At 37.2% G+C, this 26,959-nt stretch overlaps 1 pseudogene; it reads right to left on the reverse strand.

Annotated features, from left to right (window-relative positions):
* Positions 1-12,482: 12,482 nt before the first annotated feature.
* Positions 12,483-18,848, reverse strand: LOC139710367 (cationic amino acid transporter 4-like; annotated as a pseudogene).
* Between the last annotated feature and the right edge of the window lie 8,111 nt (positions 18,849-26,959).

Raw genomic sequence — 26,959 nt, forward strand, 5'->3', positions numbered from 1 at the left:
GACGTGTGTAAGAGAGAGTGTGTGTGTGTGTGTGTGTGTTTGCATGTGTTTGTGTGTGTGAAGGGGATGGGGTGGTTTGTTGTAATCTTAGAAGTCCCCGAGCAAGGGTAATATATTATTACAATCGCAGAATTTTCAAGAAGTACTTGTCGATATTTTTGCAAATCATTAACAGTCCCTGTTTGAATACAATATTTTACGTTGAATACCGGTAGAGTAAAAAAAAAAAATACAGATATCCGTTGTTATATATATACAACGTTTGTATATATATTTGTGTGAATCAGGGACCACAAGTAATTAGTAGTCATGTGACATGTATAGTATTGTTTCACAGTTCAGGTACTATACAGAAATGAAATATAAATCATGAAAAGTTGTCTAACTTTTGTCACCAAGAGTCATATGTATGGATTATGATTTAGATTTATCAAGTCAAAACTATTGGTATAGTAGGACCTCGATTATCCTGGGCCTCGGATTAATGAATTTTTCTCAATAAAAGAGATATGCTCAAATACAGCACTTTCTAGCATATCATGCCAGGGATATACACATGTTATTACCAATTTACTAATATTATGATTATCTGCATGGCATTGTCATGTTTCATACTTCATATGATATGGAAATAAAACAAAATATGAGTAAAATGTCCCTTCATGTCCCTTATCATGTATTGTTTGATTGATATTGACCTACAATGAGATCGATATTGTGACGCATCAAATATTGCTGCTGCATTGTACTGTAACCACTGCTGTGCACTCAGTGCTAGTGACAAGCCCAGCACCAGTCATTGACATTGTCTCAGAAACTGACTTAAAAGTTACAGTTTGCTGCGATGATTGAATTATGTCCCGTCATGTATTCACACGATAATGATTGAACATTGTTTGTTTGGAGTGAGATTTGGTGAAATACATGAAAACATAAAAAAAAATGTCAGCTAGTCAGCATCTGAATAAAAGGGAATCCGTATAATTGAGGTCCTACTGTATGTTTTTATTGTGCTGTTAGTCTATCAAAGTCACATGTTTATTAAGAGTTTCACCTTACATTGTGTAAATGGGGTGAGTTTGAGAGTATTTATGTATTCATATTTGAATCAAGTGTTTCAAAAGGAATAACTAATTTTTATACTATTCTCGTGTTGAAAACATCTGTATTTTGCCATTTCAGTGCTTTACTTATATGTTCTGTATATTTGTGTGAATAATGTTGCAATATTTATATGTTTTACTTACATGTGTATCCTGAACATACATGTAGATCCTGTCAGTCTGTCAAAGTGACATGTTAATTTAGTTTCACCTTTAAAAGGAATGAATTTGTGAGTACTTGCATATTTATTTGGGAATCAGTGTTTATAGAAGGAATAACTCATTTTAATACTATTCTCCTCTTGGAAAACAAAAATTTGTATTTTGCCATATCAATGCCTTTATATGTTATTTTTATTGATTTGCAACAGCAATAATTTATACTATATTACATGTTTTATCTTATGAAGTTAAAAATATGTCCTGAACATAGTTGCTATTAAGTCTATCAAAGTGACATGTTTATTGAGACTTTCACTTTACATGCAATGAGTTTTAGAGTACTTTCACATTTATTTTGGAATCAAGTGTTTCAAAGGGACTAACTCATTGATACTGTTCCCTTCTTGTAAATTACAGTTTATATATTGCCATATCAATGCTTTTTTTTTTTGGGGGGGGGTATTTTTGTTTGTGTGCAGCTGCCATAATTTTATACATGTTTGTTTTATGAAGTTTGAAACATATCCTTAACATAGTTGCACTCATGTATAACAGTATGTAAGTGGTTTAGGTGTGCATAGTCCATGTTTGTTCTTTTCTCACCATAAACCAGATTTTCAAAAAACAAAGAGCTCTGCTTGCCTTAAAAAGTGGATTGGATTACAGGCAAGATTCTGTACAGCAATGGTGCAACTAGATGAGCCTCTCTTTCTGCGGAGTTTTGAAAGACCGACTTTTATGTAATATTAAATATAAAGTAGGCTACACACCGCTATCGATGATATGTGTAACTACTTCAGGATATTACACATTAAAAGAGGGAAAATGGAATGAAAGGTGAGTTTCAGATGCTGATTGTATGCCATGTTCCATTATAGCTGACATTGCTATCCTGGTACTAACCAGAATTATGACTGTATTATGCACAAATGGTTCCTGACATAATGCATAATCGATGCCTTCAACTGAATTCCTGAATTACAATCAGATTTTTCTATAAGGAAAATTGAACAGTACTTTAAAGTTTTTAAACCTAGCTGTCATGTGGGTTCCACTATTGAAATTGTAAACGTGTATGTATTGTCGCTTTATTTGGTGCTGAGAGGTGCTTGGTCACAAGACTCGTTCTGAATTGATAAGGACTGATTTTTTTAAAAATGTAATTAATGTCACAATTAAGGAAGAATAAAATGCTTGTAAGCAAGTACTCATGGGACCGCTGATTTCATGTCCCCCCAAAGCACCATGCAATGAAGACAAAGTGCCTTTAAAGCTGCTGCCAATAGGTTTAAAATAACCCCAGACCTCAAGCTTAAAGAAGAAATCCGACCCCCCCCCCAAAAAAAAGAGAAAAATAGTGTTAACTTCAAAAGAAAGAGAAAAATATTCCCTACAGAATAATGCAAAGATGACAAAAATTGGATAAGAAATAAGGAAGATGTGACATTTTGAAATTTCACATTTTTTCGGAAAATATTTCTTGACCAGTCCTTATAATATGAATATTTAAATGAGCGAGTTGATGATGTCATAAACTCACAATTTTTCATGTATATTATAAACGAAATTTGGGAAATTGTTATTTTTAGCTAATACAAGCAAAAGCATCTCCCCATACCAGGATATATCAGAGTTAAAGGACAAGTTCACCTTCATAGACATGTGGGTTGAGTGAATGCAGCAATATTAGTAGAACACATCAGTGAGAGTTTGAGCAAAATCGGACAATCCGTTAAAAAGTTATGAATTTTTGAAGTTTCTGCTCAGTCACGGCTGAATGAAAAGACTACTATAGCTTGCGATGTCATATGAGTACAACGATATAAAGAAAGAATAAAGAGAATTCAACATATTTCCATTTTTCTTGCATAACAAAAGAACACTCGACTTCTCTCTTTCAGAAGGCAGGGGGAATAATATTACCCTTAACATACATCTGTAGCAAGTCGAAGAAATGTGCACTTTATTCAAAAAGTAAAGTTTTGAGAAATTCTCTTTTTATTTTCCTTATATAGCTGTACGCATATGACATCATACACTGTAGTAGTCTTCTCTTCCAGCAGTGACTGCGCAGATACTTAAAATGTTCGTAACTTTTGAACGGATTGTCCAATTTTCCTCAAACTTTCACTGATGTGTTCTACCAATATTGCTGCATTCTCTCAATCCTTATGTATATGAAGGTGGACTTGTCCTTTAACATCTGCTCTTTTTTTATTTTGGGTGGGGTTAAGACAAGTTTTATGGCTGAAATTTGACATTTTTGTAATTTCTGTATATGAAATGAATAAGAAATTTTGACAGCATGACATCAACTTGCTGATTTGAATATTCACATGGACTGGTCAAGAAATTTTTTCAAAAAAAAAAAATATTGAAATTTCAAAATGACACATCTTCGTTATTTCTTATCCAAGTTTTGTCATTTTTGTATCTTCCTGTAGGGAATATTTTTTTCTCTTTCTTTTGAAGTTTATTCATTTTTAGGGTGGATTTCTTCTTTAAGAGTCCCTGGTCTTATTCTCTGTGCCACAACATATTTTGTGATGATAGCAAGTTTCTACAATATTGATAGCAAGTTTATATATGTATCAGCTGTAGCAATTTGTGAAACATAGGACTAGCTTCAAATGTTATTCCATAGTTCATATACCAGCCAGTGCGAGAGAAGCATACGGTGCCTACTAGGTATTTTGCGCTAATTCCTCACCCCCGTTGATCGATTGCATGCACAAAAATCTTGGCTGACAGTAAATTTTTGAGGCAGTGCTACTTATGTTTTTTTTTTCTCCTTTCCAATCATCATCATCATCAGTGCCATCATCATTATTCTTGCCATCGACATTGTCTGTGATTCCACTATCCACTTGAATTTCATTAAAATCATGTTTGTGATCTTCACATTATTTTAGCAGGTGTCTGCTGTGCCTAAATGATTACATTATTGCATTCTGCTGCTCATCCACGAATTAATTGCAAATAGTTAAATGATTATAGCATGTAGGTTAAGTCGTATTTACATAAGAGTCATTCGTTATACAGTATTTGTTTCAAGTGTTATATAGATGTCAAATCGGTCTCAAGAAAATGAAGAATACACAAATTTATACTATTTCCCCGACGTGATGCATGAGCCTTTTTCTCCTGCTTTTGCTTGTTTTGCAGAGAATGGCCAATGGAAAGTGTGAAATGATGTTAATTGGGTGTTATTTTATGTAACATCCTGCCCTATAACAGAACAACCTGTGTGTATGTGTGTGTGTGTGTGTGTGCGTGTATGTTTGTGTGTGTGTGCTACAATTTGACTGACATCGCCCGACATAGACTAATTCGCAGTTAGCGATGATACAAATGACCCTGAATTTTCAACCATCCAAAATAAAAGCGTTGGAAAGCTAGATATCCCTCACTTACTTAAAACAATCCATCCTGCTTTTTTTTTTTCTTTTCACAAGCTCCCTTGAATGTTTCCAAAATGTTCTTTCAAAGCAGCATATAGAAGCCTTGACATTGTAATTCTGTGTCTCATGTCGTTTTTCTCAAATGTCATTTCTTTGCTGATGTGCAGAATGTAATTCGGAACAGGCCTATTGTCAAGAACCCACTTACACACCTTGATCAAAAGTAACATCGTTGGTCACACTGAGCAGGATTTAAACTCGAGGTCTCCTATTAACCCTTTCTCTGCCAATGACTCAAATGTGTACAAATTTTACACACGTAACTATGGACAAGAGATTGATGTGGTGCGCAAAGGGGTATAGAATGAGTTATAGCCTAGAAGAAGTCCACAGGAGTGGACGAAAGCTAGCCAGCAAGTCAATAAAAGTTGGTAGAAGCATAACTCGTATTGAGTTAAAGCCTACTTTGTGTGGTACGCTACCCTACACCAATGATTGTTCAGATGTTTATTTTACTCCTCTTCAGTGATAAAAAAACAACAACAAACAAACGCTACACATGGATGATTCTACTTTTTAACAAGTTGAATTCACACAAGCTTTACCTGTCTATATTGACGAAAACGTGACTTAGAAAATCTTCAACCCACACTGACTATCTAAATTCTTGTCAAGAAATATTGGCGTGAGAAGCAAACGAAGGCATGATTTCAACATCAGTGTTTTGGTGACTGTATGATATGCTACTACACTTGCATGGAATATTATTACGTGTCGACATTGACAAAAATGTGGCTTGGAAAATCCTCAACCCACACTATATCTCAACCCTTTTTACAAGATATTAAATATGTATTGAGGAATACATATTAAATTCGTATTGAGGAATATTTTATTGTACATTTGAAAATGAAATGAGAGAATTTCTTGACATGAATTTCAGATTGCCAATACCGGTGTTTTCATTGTGGATTTTTTTGTGCTTGATGTTTATACTTGTTTTAGTGTGATATGTCAAGGCCTTATTTCAGCAATGATTGCATTCTATTTTCATAATATATATAGTGGATCCTTTGTAATGTTCATTCTGGTTTTTGTTTCATGTTTGTGATGTTTATGATATGTATCCTATATTCTTTTATACCTGATCGAATAAATACTAATAATGATAATATATATATATATATATATATATATATATATATATATATATATATATTACACATGTATGTTATGAATGTATGTATACAGTCTTACAACAATGTACAACTTGTATGGAAAAAACCGAGTCGGGTCAAATCATTACACTGAAAATTATACCTGTAAAAATTTATTTCATATTTTGTTATATTAGACATGACACTTCAAAACTCTTAAAATAAATCACATTCCATCTGGGAGAGGCGCAAATGCAATATATTACAATATGACTAATGACTGAAATCAGTAGGCAATACAGTATTTCACAGTATGAGTTCAGTTTATACAATAACGGTTGTAGATTCATGTCAACACTACGAACTCATGATGTGAACTGAATTTTATCCATTTATTATATGTATATATATATATATATATACATAGTTATATAAACATACATATATATAGTGATATATACGATATATATGATACATATATATATACAATGTATATATATATATATATATATATATATATATATATATATATATATTTCGCGGCGAATTTCGTAAAAGTGACATTCATTTCCATTTTATTTGCATCTAAATACATATGTTCGAAGCGGTGCAGTGACTTCTTTGGTCAAACTATTTCACGTTGAATGCTTTCATATTCGTTTTTTGGCAACCAAATCAATGGTCACAAGTTCAAATTCGGATGTGAGCATTCAGTTACGTGTCTGGGCGTGGGTTTCCACGTTTGTGCATTCAAATAATTGCGTTGGGCTCGATAAGCATTTAAAAGCACTTTCAATTTCGTTTCTGAGCAAGCGATTTTCACACAGTCTTGAGCATTCAATTTCGCAGAGCACGTATTACATGTAAATAAGCAAGAGTGATTATCTCCGGCTAATTATCGAATATGACTTCTACTTTTTATTTTAAACTTCATCATCATGATCAGCCCTTTATTCATTTTCCAGATTTTTTCTTCTTTTGCTAAACATGTTATGTAACTTTCAATATAAACTCATCATGTCATCATGTATGTCATCACATGGCTTTCTTTATCTCTGATTTACATCTCTATTTTCATTATGTTCTTTTGCTATTCGATGTTACTGTTTCAAAATGTAGGGTAAAAAGAAGTCTCTTTCACTTTAGCCCCCTGTAGATTGTAAAGATATATATATGATTGTTTTGGGTTGCAGAATTATGAAAAGTATTCTAAATTCCAAATCTATTAACGTTTCTGAAAGTGGCAAGATATTTCAGAAGATGAAGCTTGGTGTTTCTCAAGTTGGCAAACTCCTTTTGTAAATAATTAACGACTTTAACCCTTTTAGTCTGATTTGTCTCAAATATATTGAGATGCACACTTAGATAGGTAACTGATTTAGTGATGATAGGTAACTGATTTAGTGATGACAAAATGATAATTCTTCGGCTATTTCCCCAAGACTTGATACGAGGTTAAAGCGTTGATTGTCAAATTCCGAACCCACTAGATGACTACGCACAGTGTCTAGTCTATACAAAAAAAAAAAAAAAATGCTATGGATCATCATCATCATAATAGTAATTCATGACCCCCACTATTGACCGATTCGGGTTCGTTGAGGGCAGCAGACATTTCATGGCACTGGGCGCAGCCATAGTGGGTGTCTGAGCCGACCCCCCCCCCCCCCCCCCCCCCTGCTCTCCCCCACCCCAGGCAACATGTTTATCACGCACTTGTAACAAAGGTTCGCGCACTAAGCAAGCTTTCGCGTACTCAGTACGAGACGCCCGTTGGCTAAAGCAGTTTTCATTCTGCGCGCTAGGGAGAGGGGTGGGAGTGGGAAGGGGGGGGGGGGGGGGTCGGCTAAGACACCCACTATGGCTGCGCCCATGCCGAAAATACACATAGCGCGTCACAGAATCGGTCTACACTCGAAATTTATTCAAAGCTTCTCTCACAGAACTGATTATTTACTGTTACCATATTTGGGGCTTTATTACGTGTATGTCTCTGATGTGTGGATCTATTAATGCATTTCACATTAAAAAATTGTGTTATACTGTAATGACAAATAAATTTCTTCTGTCGGCTGTTTGTTACTTTTACTACACTTATAGTTATCTTTGTGTTTTTGGAGATGAATAGGTTTACCAAAATGTGACCACAAATTGTAATTGGGTAAAATGTATACCCACAAATCAGAAGCAGTAAAATGATGTCTGATATAATCTAATTAGATTTTTTCACTAAATAATCTGATTAGACAATCTAAATCAAAATTTTATTTGACGTGTTATGATTCCATCAAGATTTTATAGTGTCTTTGTCGAAGACAGCCATGTTCACTGATGTTGTACTACGACTGATTCCAACTTCAAAAAATGTATTACTGACCGAGTTCGCATACTGCTCCCTATACGGCAGCTTAATTGGAAGGCCAAGTTTAGAAATGACTATAATCAACAAGGATTTACCTAGTGATTATTATTGTTATTATATGGCCCGAAATCAGCTAAGAACTGGCAAATACTACAAGAAAATGTAGTAAAATGAAACTCTCCAACGCGTGCGTTCACTATCAAAATATAAACTTGAGTGGGTGTGGACACTGTATCGGAATGTGATGTTACAAGCGTATCATAGAACCATAAACAGAATTCTTCAAGAATAACTGCAACCAAACTGTGTTTAAATCATTGAGTAATATTGAATTTTAGGTTAGCACATACCATTATTTTACATGTTACTGAATGCAGTATGTAATGTTCTTTGTAGTAGATAATTATGGCTTGTGATTGGATGAAACAATACATCTTTAGGACACTGTGTTCCCTTGCTTACAATCGTTCTACCATATTTTCTTTATTTTACTTAGTTATCATTTCAAATCATACACTGATGAAGGTGTTGATATTAAGCCCCGGTCACACAGTACTCCGCGTCTAAATCACGTACAAAAAGTTATGAAAATCTGGTGGACGTGGTCGTAAGTGGTAATTTTTAGGTCAATGTTGGTTTGGCCGTGCTTTGTACGGGGTATGGCCGTTGGCGGCTGTTCCACTGCTGAAGCACGGCTAACTACGTCCAGCCACGTGTATGTACGCGGAAAAATCCATTTGTCAGTGATAAGCCGCTAAACACACGCTATTTCCCGTGATACCAACGCGTGACACGCGTCATAGATGACAGTGCTCTGCCCGTGACAGACCGCTAAACTTTCGCGTCTTACCCACGTCTTACCGCGTCTCCCCAAGTTTTAATCACTGCCGGAACACGGATTATCACGTGTGTTTCACGTGCTTTGCACGTCTTTACCACGTGAGCAGTTCAAAACTTTTTACCGCGTCCGACGCCGTTCCGATTTTTCCGCGCGTCCTGCCACGTCTATAAATCGACCGTAGCTCGTCTTAAACTCGACATCAACGCGAACATCGTCTGCTTCATGAGAGACCACTTTTTGACGTGTTTTGGCCGTGATTAAGCTGCAAAGCGCTGTGTGACCGGGCTATTAATACTGTCGCTGTCGGGATGACGTAACGTTGTTGGTATGACACTGTCGATTACTCCTTTATTATGTCATAGCGTGATCGTAACATACTTCCCATGGGATCGTCATTATACTGAAAAGTGAAATAATCGACAGATCCTTGTTAAAGATCATCCACTGAAACGTCTTTTTCCACTTAGTCGCATTCACTTTTCGTTTGAGTACACCCAAATGCAAAATTTAAGATATGTTTAACTCTTCTGACTAAGCCAAACGATCCACAATCAATAATTAAAAAGTTATTCCGTGCAAGGGATAAAACATTGCTGTAAGTTAGGCAGTGCATGGCTTGCCCAACCTCTCAACAGCATCAAAAAGACGTAATGCGACACAAATTCAAGTTAGTCGCAAAAAGTCCATGTGCTCAAGGAAAAAAACAAAACGAAGAGACACAAAAATAGCTTAAAGGATGAGAATGATGCTTATGACGGCGAAATATAAAAAAAAACACGATAAAAATATATGCGTTTTCAAGGAAAGTCAAACTTATCCAGTGGCATTTTACGATACATGGGTATCCATCATTATGTACGACTCGTACAAATTGCTGCCTACAACTCTACAAGGTGTTAATGAGTCTGATTATTATGAGTTGCGGTTAACCTTTGCCTAGAGGGCATTGTGTAATTAGGCTTGTTCAAATTCAGCAGCAAGCTGATGTCGTGATAAAGATTCAACATCTTCGACGCACGAATTGTAGACTAATTTCCGTGAATTTGCCATATGGCGTAGACTACATGCATACCAGCAATCAAGCAGTGGTTGAACTTGTAGCCGTAGGTCTGTTCTCGCAAGGGTAAGCTTTGTTCTTGCGTCTCAAAATATTTGCAGAATGCTTGGCTGTGGGAAGTCAACGGCATGGCAATTATTATTGGACCACACGATCCTGTTTAGTCTACTGAAGAAGTGAAGGTGAAGTAAACTTGACTGGATTTCAAACATAGGTGTTCTGCCATCGAATCTGACCCCGACAAACACCTATACTTTTCACCCGCCGAAAAGCAGCTTCATTCCCTTTAATCGGTACATGTAGAGTGTTGGTAAATATATTGCACACTGCTTACACTACAGCACACGAACATTTTACTATAGTTTATGGTTTCACAAAACTATCATTCCGTTAAACATTGCTAAAAAGACTAATTGCGAACAGTAATGATATAGCTGTACTTTCTGACCTTTCGTTTAAATCAGATTATAAGTGGTTTGATTACCGACAGATATGCGTGCAGGGGCATTCTCGAACCGGAAACAGTGAACAGGTATGGATATTCTCTCGCAAAATTCTACAACACACCTATTAAAGCTGAGCAATCAGTAGCCAGTAACTGCGCGTGTTTAGCCCCAGTTATGACAGTCTCGTTTACTATAGCCTCGGCGCGGCGGTACATTGTACTCTCATACAGGACCCTGCAATTGATATTACCCCCGCAAAGTTATTTACCCAATTTATTTATCTATAGAGGAAAATAAATAAAGTTGGTGACATTTTGTCTGGGTAATTATGACATTCCAGGATGGATTCGCATCCGAGATTCAATGAACCCTCCATTGTTGCACAACTTAAATTGCTAAATATTAATCAGGTGCAGAAACTAATCGAGACCACGTGGACGACTAGTCACTGGAGTGCAAATTCCAGCGAGAAGAGTTTTGTACCTTTGTTTTGTCTTATTTTGTCTTTTACTTGGCTGATAGACAACGCATGTAAATGTCTACGAGACTGTATAATTATGACTTGTGACTAATCTGTCTCGTACTGTAGTTCAACGATCGGACTCTTTTTTTTTTCCCAAATCAAACGCTACTTGAGATAAATTTATGCTGGGTATTGGCATTTGCAATTCGCCATATTTCAGTACATCATAAAACATTTACATTCGTCAACCAAACCGTTTCTATCTCAGGACTGTGACAATCGACTTTAACAGAAGTGACAAATGCAAATATAGGGGGACAATAAAGGACAAGAAAAAGATGACAAAGGAAATAAGGATTAGAAGATAATGAAATATATGCGACTCATGAATTCTATCAAACAAAAAATCATAAGATAGGTAAGTAAGTAGAGGGAGATAAAGAGAGAGAGAGAGAGAGAGAGAGAGAGAAAGAGCATAAAAGGAAGAGAAATATATCAAACTATGAATTTAGGGTGATATATCTATGTCACTGTATCATACATACATTAACTGCCTTGTTTTTACTGACACATTCCTGTCAGACGGCAAAAATTTGAACTGGCTTTCCTTCCAATATGCAAAATACACTTTAATTTTGATATCCTGCATAATGATGCTGTCTCGTAAAACGTCAATCTAAATGCGTACGCAACTGACTGCATAAGTTGAATACAATGATTAGTTTTTATTGTTAGAGGCGGTTCAGTTAAAAAGTATGGCATAAACAAATGTGAACTTTTAAACTACAGTACACAAGATAAATTATTACTGATGTTACAATAATCTTTGTTTGGTGACTACAAATAGTATATCATTGCTAATAGATAATTACCGGGGAAAAATAGGATCTGATCCATGCGAACAAACAAACGAAGCTATCGTTACTCTCTCTTTTTTTTTTGGGGGGGGGGGGAAACAAATACTGAATCTGACATTTGTTTGGAATTTTTCTTCGCCTCACTCATTTTGATATGAGGATATAAGAGTACTTGAGGATGATATAGATTTCACAGTGATTAGAGCAAAGTTTCCATGAATCAATCAATAATTAATAACTTTGCTCCTAGTATTAAAGAACAAGGTACAATCGAATTTCGTCATGTATGTCATGCACATTTCTGAGAAACCATGCTCTTCAATTCGACATGATTTCACTAAAAGTCACACGATTTAATCATGAAGTGGAATCTGGTATTCGTCAAGTTTATTATCATATTTACAGACTTAATGGATCTGTTTGAAGTTGCCTCGGTTCACAGACATATAGTCACAGGGGGGTAGGATGTAAATGTGCCCCTTTTTGTCAGAACGTGATATGCGTCGCAATGAAAGAGTAGTGATTTCTCAATTAGTTTAAGTAGTTGCATGAAAAATCATTGAGACAATCACCCCATAACATCTGCGACATTGGATTACCATCGTAGGAAAATTTCTGTGACTTCATTTTCCATCAATGTGCCGCGAAACTCGTTTCGGATGAGGACACCAAACTATCGCCGGCCCAATACGCGTTGTTATCGGCGCTCGATCGACGCGACCCGTGATCCGATGTATCGAAATCCCGATTTATCGGTATTGTTTCGGCCTTCTCGTTGTCTGCCGCCCTGTTGACATGCTTTGACACACGATGCTTGTTTGCGGGGGATTCGTGGCTGTACCTTATTCCGTAGCAGAAGTAGACCAAGATCCCTGTATATTTGACGTTTTTGACGAATACAGCATAACGTGGATTAATATTTCAGTGGAAATGTACTCGTATATGGCAACCTCACTGGATCTAGCCCTGAGGTGTGTAACGAGAATTTATCACTGTTGACATACGATGACAGTATCAATATTTATATTTAAATTTGTATATATATATATATATATATATATATATATGCATGTAGGGCCTATGTATATAATATATATATATATATATATATATATATATATATATAATCCTTAAAAATGACAGCTGTATATATTCTTCGTCTTCTTCATTCACAGTCAACAGGAATTCCACGAACAATAGCCCACGAAGTTGTCAGAGGTCTTTAAACTCCCACTAAATTCAGTGACCACTTATTTTTGACAATATTTGGATGCAACGTCCTCTGTTATTCATAAGGGCTAGTATGGAATAAGTCGAGTTTAAAATTCATAATATATACAGTGTTAAAGGTAGGCTCCTACTGTTTACCATTGGGAGGTGGCTGTGATCTGAAAAATGTGCGAGATATCATTAATTTTGATGCATATGTGCTGGTCAGTTATATCACAAAATATTCTACCATTTTTATCAAAATTTGGTAATAAAAAACTAAAATAAAAGGAAATATCACTATTTTCACCACTAAACCATAACTGTAGATGGTTTAGTCGAGAAACATTTTTATTACAACTATGGTTCATATGGTATATTGTAAATGTATATTGAACAACACTTAAAGACATAATTTACCATTTGCAGATGAAACGAAAACCCAGTATTACTGCTTTAAATAGTTCTAAAGTGTGAGTTAGGGATAGAAAAAACCACTGTGAAAATTTGAATCAGTAAAATTGATTCTAAGTATTGTTAAATATACAAAGTAAGAACAATAGTTATAATAAAAATATTTCCAAACTAAACCGTATACCGCTACGATTTATTGAGAAAAATGTTGACATCTCCTTATAACTTAGGCTTCATTGCAAAACTTTCACATGGAAGGGTGTTTTGTGGTACAACAGACCTACACATATACATGAAAGGCGATATCTTGAACATTTTGCAAATGACTGCTCCCAAAGGTAAACTGGACCTTTAATATTGATTGTACTGATTAACAATTTCCCATTGGTTGTTTCTATCCCTAATTCAGATTTTAGAACTGTTTTGAAGCACTAAAACTGGGTCCTCCTTTTATCTCCGAATGGTGAATAATGCCTTTAATCCTCTAATTTTCTCACCTATTCCTGTCCAGACGAAGAACTCGATAAAGGCGATGCTGTTGAACTGCACCATAAGGAAGATGTTGGAGACAAGACTGAGTAGAGGTAGATACGGCATCAGCGGGATCTGTAAAGAAGACATCGTATGATAAAATTCTCTGCCGTACCACGATTATGCATCCTACACTTGAAGGTCCTATTAACGCAACCTGCCCACAACTAATGTTGATAACAGAAATGAAGACTGATAAAACAAAAGACCATGATATAGTCACCTTTGTGTAACTTCTACGTAACATATAGATTTTATACGTAGATGTAACATCTACCTCTGAAGCATCCTGAGGATTCTGCCATAATTATTGTTACCCCGAATTTCCAACACCCATTTTACACTTGAATGAGGAGCGATACATTTGGGAGAGGGCGGGGGAAAAGGGAGGGAGGGTTCAACGTCTTGTCTAATTTTAGCAAAACAATTCCCGAAAAGTTATATGAATGCACAAATGAATGAGCTAATGACTTCATCACCTCACATTTTTCCATCGATTGTGTAAAAAAAAAAGACGAAAATTCAATTATTTAGCTATAAGAGTGTGAAACATAATGTTACTCCTGGCTGAATAACTTTAAAATAATTACCGGCCAGATATATTGGGGTTTGAGACTGAGCCATTATTGCGTTTGACCCCCCCCCCCAAAAAAAAAACAAACAAACAAAAAAACAACAACAACAACAACAACAAACAAACAAACAAACAAACAAACAAAACAAACAAACAAACAAAAACAAACAAAAAAACCAAACCAAAACAAAACAAAACAAAATAAAACAAAACCCAACAACAACAAACAAACAAACAAAAAAGGAAAAAACAAAATTTAAGATCTCTTGCAAAAAGATATATGGCAAGTTGTGAGGCGATAATATTGTCAAATCACTAGTTGTGTATTCACATGACTATTAAAGAAAATTAAGGAAACCTCTTAAATCTAATAACTTCACTATTTTCACCTATTGGTTCATATTTTCACTGTTGTGTGCTTATAAGATTTTACTCTTTCTTTTGAGACTAAGTTTTATCAGGCCCGGAGATGCACGTCTTTCAAAGACATTCTGACATCGTGATCGTGGTATACATGGATATGGCTCTGAGGTTAGATACTGGGGATCCTTGGATCGAGCGTGACCAAATATTGTTTTTACCCGAATTTTCCCACATTTTTCCTTCTGTATGACTGGGCATCTGATATTGATAGTGTTATTACGGGAGAACCATTTGTGGCCATCAGCCCGGTCAAGCTTTGCTTATGCTGACGGTCTTCTGCTTCCTTATTTAATCAAATGTACAGCCTTATTTGTATTATATGTAACTACTAATGTTTAACAAAGATTTTTGTTATGCATGTAGTATAAACTGCACTCTTGTTTTGTATTGCTCCTTTGTCATTGGTTATGTTTGGTTTAAATTTGTCACGTTGATGTTATTCATTTTGATTTGATTTGATTTGAGAAGCACAAAAATAAATACGAACGAACGAACGAACGAACGAACGAACGAACGAACGAACGAACGAATGAAAAGATTCGCTAGCATTAAAAAACAATCATGAGTTTTCTTGAGCTTAAAGGGGTGGTACAGTAACTGTTCTGGTTGAGATGCGGATTCAGGTTTTAGCTTTTTGTGAGATGATTAGAATCAACTTATATGAAATAATAAAGAGCATACGATTCGAACAGCAATTACAATTTATTTGATGAAAATTGATTTTAAAATGGATGAGATAATAAAAAAATAAACAAAGTAGTCCTAATAAGATAGGTGGGACCACCTTTTATTAGGATTACTTTGTTTTTGGACATCTCAGCCATTTCAAAACCAATCTTCTTCAAACAAACTTTTAATTGCTCTCAGAATCGTAAGCTCTTTATTATCAAATTCATAAAAAGTGGTTTAAATTATCTTACAAAAAAGTTAAAACCTGAATCCCCATCTCAACCAGAACTATACCATCCCTTTAAAGTTTACGAATGAGATAGGCAATCTAATGTTTGGTCTATATGTTTGTCGGATCCAGGACCTCTTCACATGCATCATGCAGCACCCTTGGTTTGCGTATGTCTTGGTCTTTGTTTAATGTTATCGTCACATTGTGCTGTCTGTGTTGTTAGTTTTGTTAAAAATGCTTTGACTATTTTTATATATATCCATATTGGTAATCAAGGGGAAACATAGAATATGTAGGTTTGGTTTCATCAGATAAGGTGAGAAGCTTTTTACAGTTGGGTTGTCCATCCCCTTACTGTAATCTTTGGATGTCAGTCAATTGTCTCGGCCTTGTATGATTTTTTGTTAAAATATACGATCGAAAGCTAAATAAATAATTGATGGGGGTACAATTTAATCCCTTCCCCTTAAAACCAGTCCAAATCATGAACAACCAAAAAGAGGTGAACTGAAAGTGCGCACTCTACACTGAAAACTTAAATTGGTAGCTGGACTAGCAAAATGCAAGTCCAGTAACTCTACCTTGAAGGGGATATTATCATTGTACTGCGGCAGCTTGAAAAGTGGTATGGCGGAGAATAGAGTTAGTGCTGCTAACACGGCAAAGCTGCAGACGTAGACCACATTCCCGGAGCTGATTTCAGAGATTTTATGCGTCAGAAGGTACATCGCTCCGCAGGAGAATCCGATGAAACACAGAAGGGAAATCGCCACGGCTCGGCCGGGTCTCCGCCTCATCGCGCTGTCATGGTAACGTATCACTGACACCTCCCTAGTCGCACCATTGTTGTTGGTGTTGATCAAGGGCGTGCCTTCGGCACTGTTGTGGTATCCGTTCGGAGTGCTTCCGTTCTGGATGCTCCCGTTGTGAACTGGGGTGACTTCTGTGACCATGGTGTTGCCTCCGTCGAGCGGGGCGTAGCCCGAGGTATCCTGTTGCGGACGATACCGCAGCATGATGCACGAAGCAACAACGATGATGAATTCAACGAAGGCCACCAGGGACAAGAACTGGATCAGAGAAACGAAGTCGATGAAGATCGTGATGAGGACTGAGAGTGATCCCCCGAAGAGCGTCGCAGGCACCGGTGTACGGGATACGGGATGGGTGTATCCTAAGAACTTGGGCAGGAGTCCATCCCGGGCCAGTGCGTATATGCATCTGGCCACGCAGTAGACGCAGTTGATAATGCAACCAGTCATGCTGCACAGGGCACCCACGGCCACGATGTACTGCATCCAGTTGGCTCCCACCGCGGCGAAAGCGCTCACGAACGGGGACTCCACGACGATTTCGTTGTAAGGGACCATCGACGTTAAGGCGAGAAGTACGCCCGAGTAGCACATCATGGACACGATGAATCCGACGATGACAGCGATGGGAAGGCCTCGGCTTGGATTCTTCGCTTCCTCCGCGCTGAATCGGCTCGGTGAGCGTCTCGAAGTCTGCATACACCAAACCCGCGACAAACACCATGATGACCGTCACTACGTTGATGGAGACGAAGAAACCATTAGCCCGGGCTGATATGGACGTTCCGACGGCCACCAGTACGCAGGTGAGAATAGCTATCCCAGCAGCCAAGAAATCGGGATATTTCCCAAGGATGGCCGAGTCCCAAGGCTCGCCTTGCAACACGACATCAACTGTCCAGTTTCCGACAACGCCATTCAAAACGTTGTCGAAGTACGCACTCCAGCCACGAGACACTAAAGCAACCGACATCACTCGGAGGATGACAGCGTTCCAGCCGATCATGAAAGCGAATATCTCGCCGAAGCTGACGTAAGCATAGAGGTAGGATGCCCCTGTCTCCGGAAGCCTGGTTGCGCACTCCATGTAGCAGAGCGCTGCCAGTAGAGCAACCAGACCAGAAATGATGAAAGAAACCGTACCTCCAGGACCTGCCATTTCACCAGCGATCTGAAAATAGAAATCTTAAGTTGTAATAATTCTTGAAAGAAATAAACAAACCATATCGTGATGACTGAAACAGGGACAATAAAAATCATACTTTGTAATACTTCAATATAATTTAAAACTCCCACTTTAATAGTATTACTACAGACATGATCAAGACGACTGAAAGATCAATGTAAAACTTTCTCTTCCAGTTATACGTTGTATTCTTCTTTTTCGTTATGGTGACGTAATCGGTCTGAATTATCTTCTCTAACATCATTATATTTGTACTAGCAGTCATAATTTAAACGTTTGCTCGTTATTACACAGATGATTGCTCCATGTTCTCAATGCAATCCATGTTGTCAACAGACCACTCTATACAAGAGAACTTTATAAATGTTGAAATCCATGACATCATTGTGGTTTGCAAAGATCATTTGTCTCTGTTTAATTTGGGGAATGATTTTGGTAAGTAATCAAACACATTTTGTTTATGTTAAGTTCAAGCTTATGTCCACCTCTGTCATCTCTCTATAGGATGTGTTAGATCACGATTAGTATCAATGTTTCAGATGTTTTGTAGGCATCTATAGTTTCAATGATTAAATGTAATGAATGTAATTACTTCATTAATTGAAGAAAACAGCTTCTCAAAAGCGAAAAAAAACACTCTCCTCTCTCTCGTGACAAAATTACTTGGCCCCCATCAACTTATCAATCTATCAATCGATCAATCAATTGTTATTATTTTGTCAAAGTAACAGTCTTCATAGTCTAGATTTATCAGGACTGAAAAATGGCGTTAAGCATTCACCTCGCCAGTGAGTACGTACACACCGGACCCCAACATGCAGCCGATAGCGATCAGCGATAGATCGGCAGTGCTGAGGCATCGATCAAGTGGCGTCGAGCTCAAGTCGTACTGCACCTTCTTCTGCCGCAAGATGGCGCCGCAAAACTGAGTGCTCCCTGGACAAGACATTGTTGTTGTTGTTGTTGTTGCTGCTGCTGCTGTTGCTGTTGTTCAGTCTACGAGACAACCTGTGCTGAAGGAAATGTAGCACATTTACCGATTAGAATAATTCCCTCTCACTCAGTACTATCAGTTTAGAACTCCTCTAAAATCATGTATTAATACGTTATCATTGAGAATGACGAGAGAATGTTGCTGCATGTCAGAGTGGTTCGCACTGCTTTTCCTTGCATAACAGGCCTTTCCTTTTTCACCTGCTGACCCCCCAGAAAAGTTCGTTCTGTATCTGTAATGCATGCTGCACTATGATATATTCATTTTGCTATTTAATTATGGCAGGTTGGTAAGTAATTTCACAGACATATATTTGACCCCCCCCCCATAATCAAACATACATATGTAAAGGAAATACGGAAATAGTTCTTTCAATTTGTAAGTGGGGCGGTGGATATCATCCGTTTTAGCCTTACCAGATGTCTACGCTCACATGATTAAGGCATACTTCCGATCAACTCCAACATTTTCAGGGCCTTGGGATATTTGTGTAATTATTTTTTCCCCTTTTCGTCGTAACAACTCGTATTATATGGCATGAATCTTCAGGGGGAAAACACGAGTGTCACTCAAAAGCATCAGAAACAACATTTTTATAAACTAAAAGATTATCGAACTACATCGTTATGAAATCAACATTGCCTTGACAACGTACACCTGTATTCAATTTCGACACCAAAAATTGCCGTGTTGCAAACGGCTTTTAATGCCAGTGATTATGTATGGTAAAGCAATCTGTATCCAAACTAGATGATAAAACTTAGTCAGTTTTATTCACAAGTAGTCTATAACTGGTCATTCACTCTGTATGTGACATTAAATCAATTCATTTATCCATTTGTTCACATGTTTTGCAAAGAAATGAAATCAGATCGACAACTTATCAGATATCTGGATAGAATTGATTTCAGATAGAGACCTGTCTTCTTTATGGTGCCCTGCAATATCAATATAAGTTACACTATACATCCTTCAATCACACGAAACAATGCACAGTATCAACACTGAAATCATCTGATATAATTATTACTTGGATTCATCAAATGAAAATAAATGTTACATTCTTCGACTTTCTTTCAGCAGACATTTTTAACATGCTTTAATGCATGACTCTCGTCGGATATTAATGACGACTGAAAAAAAAAAACTTTAAAGTTTATACCTGCTTTATTCTGTTGGCACATTAACCTAACAACATCTAAAGCCACAGTAAAAGGTTTACCTGTTCAAGCCAAGGAGGTACAACTCACTGTTCAAGCAGAACGCAGTTGATAGAAGTAAATATTATGATCTAATATGTTTGTATAATAAAGACAGCGCGAGGCTGAGAAGCGTACATACGTTTATTTATCATGTTTTTACCTCCTTCACTTGTAGCTATCACCAGAAATCTTCATGCGAGAACTTCGCTGTTGGGAGTGTTTTCATACGGCATGCTAAATTTAGCGCCAATTATGTTCTTATCATTTCTAATATTAGAGTCTCAAACGACGTGTTATCATCGAGACATAATTTGAACCAGTTATCTGACCTCTGGTTGTTGTGCTCGAGCACGCTGCGAATTCATGGTCTGTTGGCAAGATGCCAAATTATTTTACGGCCAACAGCTGGTAGTTAGCTTTGTTCCAGATAAGGAATTTCACACAGTCAAGTATCAATGAATATTAAGCATGGTGAAATTGATCTTCACGTGAGTTAAATCAAGGAGGTACTAAGCGAGCTTGTTTCTGAAAGTAAGTCTTCTGACGAAAGAAAAAGGGACAACAGTCCTATTAGCTGAAACATCTGTAACAACAATTATTGTGTATTTACATCACATGTAAAGAATTTCATCAGGTGTATGTAACGACAATACATTTAATACTTCATAATGCTGTAACACAAACTTTACAAATTTTCAATAGAAAAAAACAAACAAACACTCAGTCATTACCAATGGCAACCTTGAGCATACGGTATGGACGCCAAAGCAATAGCATTTTCGGTATTGGTTTATAGAGAGGTAGCTACACGGTCATGTAAGCCTACCAAAATACATAATGATCCACTCGTTGAGTACGAGCTGATGATACAACACGTAATTTCCTTTGGTTTATTGCCACTTGGTCTACTATCAGATGGTCTCGTCCAACACCACTGCAGCTAAACTCATTTGGTATACTATCACTAGTTTCGTCTAATGCCAGTTTGGTCTAATCCTCACTTGGTCTGATGCCCAGATTGGTTAATTATCGTTTTGTCTAATGGGCAGATGGTCTAATTGCAATTCTGTCTCCTTGGATTTTCCCCCGTTTTGTGTAATAAATTGTGGGTATTAGACGAAATGGGCATAGTCCGGGCATAGCCCATCTGGACGTAGACGAACTGGTAAAGAGGCTAAGTGGCAATTGGACTAAATGGTCATTGAACTAACTACAGTTGTAGACAAAACGGGATTAAACCATGTGGGTTCAGACTAATTGGCTATTATACCAAGTGATAGATCACCTTTCCTTAAACAGACATGCATTGCCTTGCCTCACTTTAGTCGGGACTGTACATCGGTCTTCAATGGGTTAAAGGTGATATCAGGCTTTGCTGGCTTTAGTTTAAGGGTTTTTGTAAGTGCATCTTCTTTTTTAAAACTGACCTAGGTCTACTATGCAGATGTCATCTCTGTTGTTTAGAGCTAAAATAATTTTACTTATTTGGTTGTTGTCTCTATAGTCGACATGATCATCAGATCGAAATCTGTAATTTGTTGCTATTTTCTCCGTTATCGGAAGAGAACTTAGCTCTAAACAACAGAAATGATACTTTCTAATAGATGTAAGGAATAAAAGAAAAATAAATACGAGATACACACAAAGGTGTTGGAACAAACTCATCTCATTACAAAGGTAAGGGCAACGTAACTCGAATTAGACCTGTTGCAGTAAGCCCGATGAGTCAAAAATGGCGCGTTCGCATTCGTACTTGCCACCCTCGACTCCTTGTCGTTATGCAGTATATAGCACTGATTTTGCACGTGCTTGAAAGCAACGATTATACATAGCTTTGTAAAATATATATGAAAAAAAAAAGTTAGTTCATGTAAGCATATATATGTCTAAACAGATCCTACCATGGAGTCAGTTTCACCATATAAAATCATAAAAAGCCACCCCCAAAAAACAAAACAAAAACCCAACAACAAATAGGTGAGTATCGCACACTTGTGTATAATGATGTGATCAAAACGATTAATCTAACAATACAATTATTCACGTAGATCTTGGCACGTCTGTTTCATGAGAACATTTTAAGAGAAAGGACGAATCTAAATAGCTTTCCAAATTATTTTCGTATCTCTCGTATTAATTCACTCGAAATTCACAGCTAGCTCTGTTGCTTCGGTGATATCCAAGCATTGTTAACTTATTGCTTACTTTCGTCATATTGGGTAATGCGTATTACTGCCTCCTTTTCTTTGCTCCCCCTCTCGCACTCTCTTTCTCGCAGGCTAAACCAAAAACTTCAAAAAGACGCACAAAGTTTCAAACACGGTTCTCTCCCAATACAGTGTATCATGTTATCAGGTAAGGAAGAAGACGAAAATAAACCCGAATGAGAGAAAGGCAAAGAAATAGGAGGGTGGAAGTGCTGAGGTAGAAATGAAGCTGCTATCAAATCTTTACCCTTGTTTTGGGCAAAATATCACAATTTCATTCATTAAACACTCAGTTTTGCTGGCTATAGGTTCGATATATGGGTCCTATGCAACTTAATATATTGCATAATTTATGTAATTCATGTATTCAATTTCTGTGAAATAATTATATGTTTCTGTTGGAAATGGCAAAAATAAATGAATAAATGAATGATATACAATTTAGTTTTTATTCGGCGCAGAGGGAGTTTAACTTTTCTTGTTTCTTTTATTAGCATAATCAACTTCAAAGCAAAGACGAACAATGAGGTTTGAATTAGTATTCCTTCCCTAGCTCTTATGTTTGGACACTGTTGGAAATTTACTAATGAAAAGACTATGCAAGGCTTTGTTTTATATTCACAAGATATAGTGTTTGGACGAAGAAAAGCGTTTGCAGGGCAAAATCTAATCATTGCTGGATATCTATTTGTTTATTTTTGCCATATCAGTATATTGATACATATAGCCATTGCACTGCCAGTCAATCTAGACTTACTTGGTGCTAAGACGTTACATTAGTTTTGTGTACAACTTACATTTGGTGCAGTCTGTCCACTGCAGCAGCACTCCCCACAAGCATATAAAACAAATGAATAATTATGTTTGAATCAACCATCCTCGCTCGCTTCGCTCTCTCGGGTTTGGTACCTATGCTCCCTCGCTTTGTGCCCCTTCCCCCTCCCCTTTATGAAATTCCTAGATCCGCCCCTCTTCTGAGATTGCGCTTCACAGCAAAGTAATCACTTGTGGTGAAGAATTTTTTCAAGATGATTTTTGTCACGACACGTGCTGGTGGGTGCACGCTTGTCATTATTTCGAACACAGAGCGAGCGTGCCTGCGTCGTCAATTACAAGAAATGTAGTTTGCGCACGTGTTTCTTGCAGTTCCGTTTCGTCTTCCTGACAATGAAGGAAACCAGAGCTTGATGGTAATTCACTCAACAAATCTTAATGTTATTTTCTGAAATAAGGAAGCCCTTTCCAACAGCCTCGCATCTTAAAATTCTTGTTACGACACCGGTATCATCAACGACTGGCCAGTATGCATAACAGAACAGTATCTCAAAAACTATACAAACATAGTTTGTTGACTGATATAGCAACGCAAATGCGCTGAAAAACGCTTTCGCATACCAAAAAAAAAAAAAAAATCAAGTAAGATTTTAAAATCCAATGTATTTGTATCGGGATCTTTTATTGATTTGTGAGAAATCGTATGCGCGTCAAATATAAAGCTGAAAATGTCATTGACTTGTTGAGTCTCAATCAATAGAAGTAGCTCCTCTAAACGACGTTTGCCTTTGACAACGGATATCGCCGTCCCCCTTTTTGTGTTTATGAAATGTCGACCTTTGTTTAAGCTGAGTACAGGATCTTTCATTCATTCATTCATTCATTCATTCAAACTTTGGGAGGTTTCCATTGGCTGTTCTGCAAGCTCCAAACATGGTCTAACAGCTTACAAAACAAATGTCGACTAAACATCGACTTATTCCTCCGAAAACATACAGCAAGACACTAGTGGTGGCCTTTATGTAAACCTGCAAACGATCTGAACACTAACTATGCGGATGCTAAATGCTAGTTTTCACAAACGATTAAAAGATGCTCTGTCTGCTTATTATGTATCACATCTTTCGTAAACTTACAAGATGAAAGGGCATCAAAATACATCAAACGGTTCCATGACAGTTGCTCCTGCGAAAATCACGCTAAGCCAAATACAGTGTCTATACCCACAGACATAACCCTAAACCTAATCCTAATCCTCACATAATGGACTAAATCTAATAACCCTAAGTCCTAGAAGAAAAAATTAGACTGGAGCAATTGTTGCAGGAGCAAATGTCGTGTCACCATTGCAACCATTTGATTACATACTTCAGAACGATTGGGTTTCTCTCCGTACATAACGCTTTAGATTACATGTATTTCTGATTAGTTATTTGTGATTCATCAATAACAATCACGAGTGTCTGTGGAGAAAGCAAGTTTTCCATCGACAGATTGGATGTGTACTATGACGCAAGAAAAGAAGAATGAAAAGTATGGAGTACCCCCAGATGGATTAAGGGGGGGGGGGATGCTTTTGTATGGCATAATATTACAGCGCTGCTATGTTTGCAGTGGTTCCCCCAAATAACATTTTTGTTTGTTCCTAATCTAAAACAAAAATGAACATGTCCTGAAATCTTTTACGTATATGAAACTCAGCATTACAAAATAAAGGCTGTAAAAGAGGCAATGCATTAGGTATGTCCGACTGTACGTATGGTTAATATTCTTTCTATCCATCGCAATGTATGCGTCATGAATCTCTGGTTCATCTCCTTTTTCTTAATCATTTGTCTTATTATTTATTTATCTGTCGATTTATTTATTTAATTAGTTATTAAAGCTTGCATTTATCAATTCATTTATTCATTTAATTTTGGTACAAAGCAGCTCCTCTCTGTGCATTGCTTCCGTGATTATAGCACTGACATGATCTGAAATCAGTGATAAGTGCGTATCGGTTGATCGTGCTTTTCACTCGGTAAAGAATTGGGAAATCGTTATTCATTATAATGCAGTGCATCATTCTGTTATATGTAAAAGAACTCTGTCTGAAACATCATGGTTCTTTAAGGATCAAGGTCGACCTTACCTGCGTCACGTTGAAGAAGTTGTACTAAGTAGCGCTGGAGTATTATAAATTGATGAATCTCGTAAGTTTTCCCTCAGGATTTTGCTCAAAAATCTTATCACAGCCACTGTCAGAGAAACGCGACATCCAGGAGAGCAGACACCGACATCGTTCCGGAAATCGTGCCGAGTTTAGTGTTTCTCAAATTATTAGCAGATGATTTGGTGTTGAGAAGGTCGTGGTATTACTGACGGGCGACCAAGGTCACTATTTCGAGGTCAATTGTCCCCTCTGACTGAAGCGCACTGCGTACGGCGTCTTACCGCAGAATAGGACCGTGAGCAGAAGCGCAAGTATAAAGGCTCCGCCCACACGGTATGTCACGTGATGATCACAACCAGCCAATCACAACGGGCGGAGGAGCTTATCTCTGTCACGAGCTATCTGACTCCAGGATCGGACTGACCATGGTTTTGGCACGCTTCCATTATCTGCGTTCATGACGATATAATAAACCTTATACACAGTAATTTCATACTATAGGCCTACACTTTCATTGCATTTCAGTAAGAATCGTTATACTTTGATAACTCTCTACGTTACGAGATGTGCATTTTTACAAATTTTGTAATAAAGAAAAGGTCGATTTTCTTTCGAACCCGGATTTCAACAAAATAAGTTTTCATTCTGTGTTTCGGTTTCACCACAGCAAACGCCTCTCCCCAAATGTTACGTCCTTTAAATGTGTATGGAGGAGTGGCAAGGAACTTGTCTAATATAGCGTGCAATAAATTTTCTTTTAGATAGTAAAACAAATTACCATCATTCTTTCTGTACGAACTATTTCAGAAAGCATAAATAGAACTGCAGGTCATAAATGTATTGGAGATTCCCTTAAATGATTGAGTGTTAATTCTGGAAAATTCTGGTTCCTGATCAGAATTCGACAATTATTGACAATCTTTATTTCATTTTATTATTTCATTTCCAACACAGTATAACATGTTACATAATGATACAAAGTTGTACGAAATCAATGCGGTTCATATCAGACTTTCTCAGACCAATGTCGGAACAACTTTGCAAATCAGGCAATTTGTTTCCTGCGTTTGTTGAAAAAAATAATTATGTAAACATTTGTTGGTTGGGATGTACGTGTAGATGAGTTATTCAAGCGACAATACGAGAATGTGATTAGTTACACTAAGACTGTATGTACTTTTAGATAGGTCACAGCATTTCTATAAATGGATTGTTGTAGCATTTAGTAATGAGAAAGTTTTAACGTCTTAGATTAGCAGCCACATAAGCCCCTCCGCTGTGATAATCAAACTACTGGATTTAATGGCTTCTGGTAGAAATTTCTTTTGTCTTCATCAGCGTCTAATATGACTGATATCCTTTTAAACTGAAGCAGAACAGACGTATGCGTTGTACAGGCTTTGTTGTACTGTTACTTCGTGTGCAAGTCAGGTGGATCCAGAGATCACACGAGTTATTAATCGGCTTCACACTTGGCACATATCTCGCGCCTTATCTGGTCCGCTCGGAGCTGGCTCGGGCACGGCTTGCACGCTTTCCCATGACAGCACAGTCGCTACCGTTTAAATGGGACGCGGATACCATTATGCGAACAATGCCGAAAATCAGGTACTAGTAGGCATTCCAAGGCACGTGATTGTTAACGCTTAATTGGAAAAGCGCTAGCTGTTTAAAACGGAACATTATGCATTGGCTGATCTTGTAAACAAGAAATTGTGCAGGACAGTC

Source organism: Diadema antillarum, unplaced genomic scaffold, assembly GCF_040938485.1.
Source record: "Diadema antillarum isolate AM-2024a unplaced genomic scaffold, OU_Dant_1.0 seq00001524_RagTag, whole genome shotgun sequence".
NCBI lineage: Eukaryota > Metazoa > Echinodermata > Echinoidea > Diadematoida > Diadematidae > Diadema > Diadema antillarum.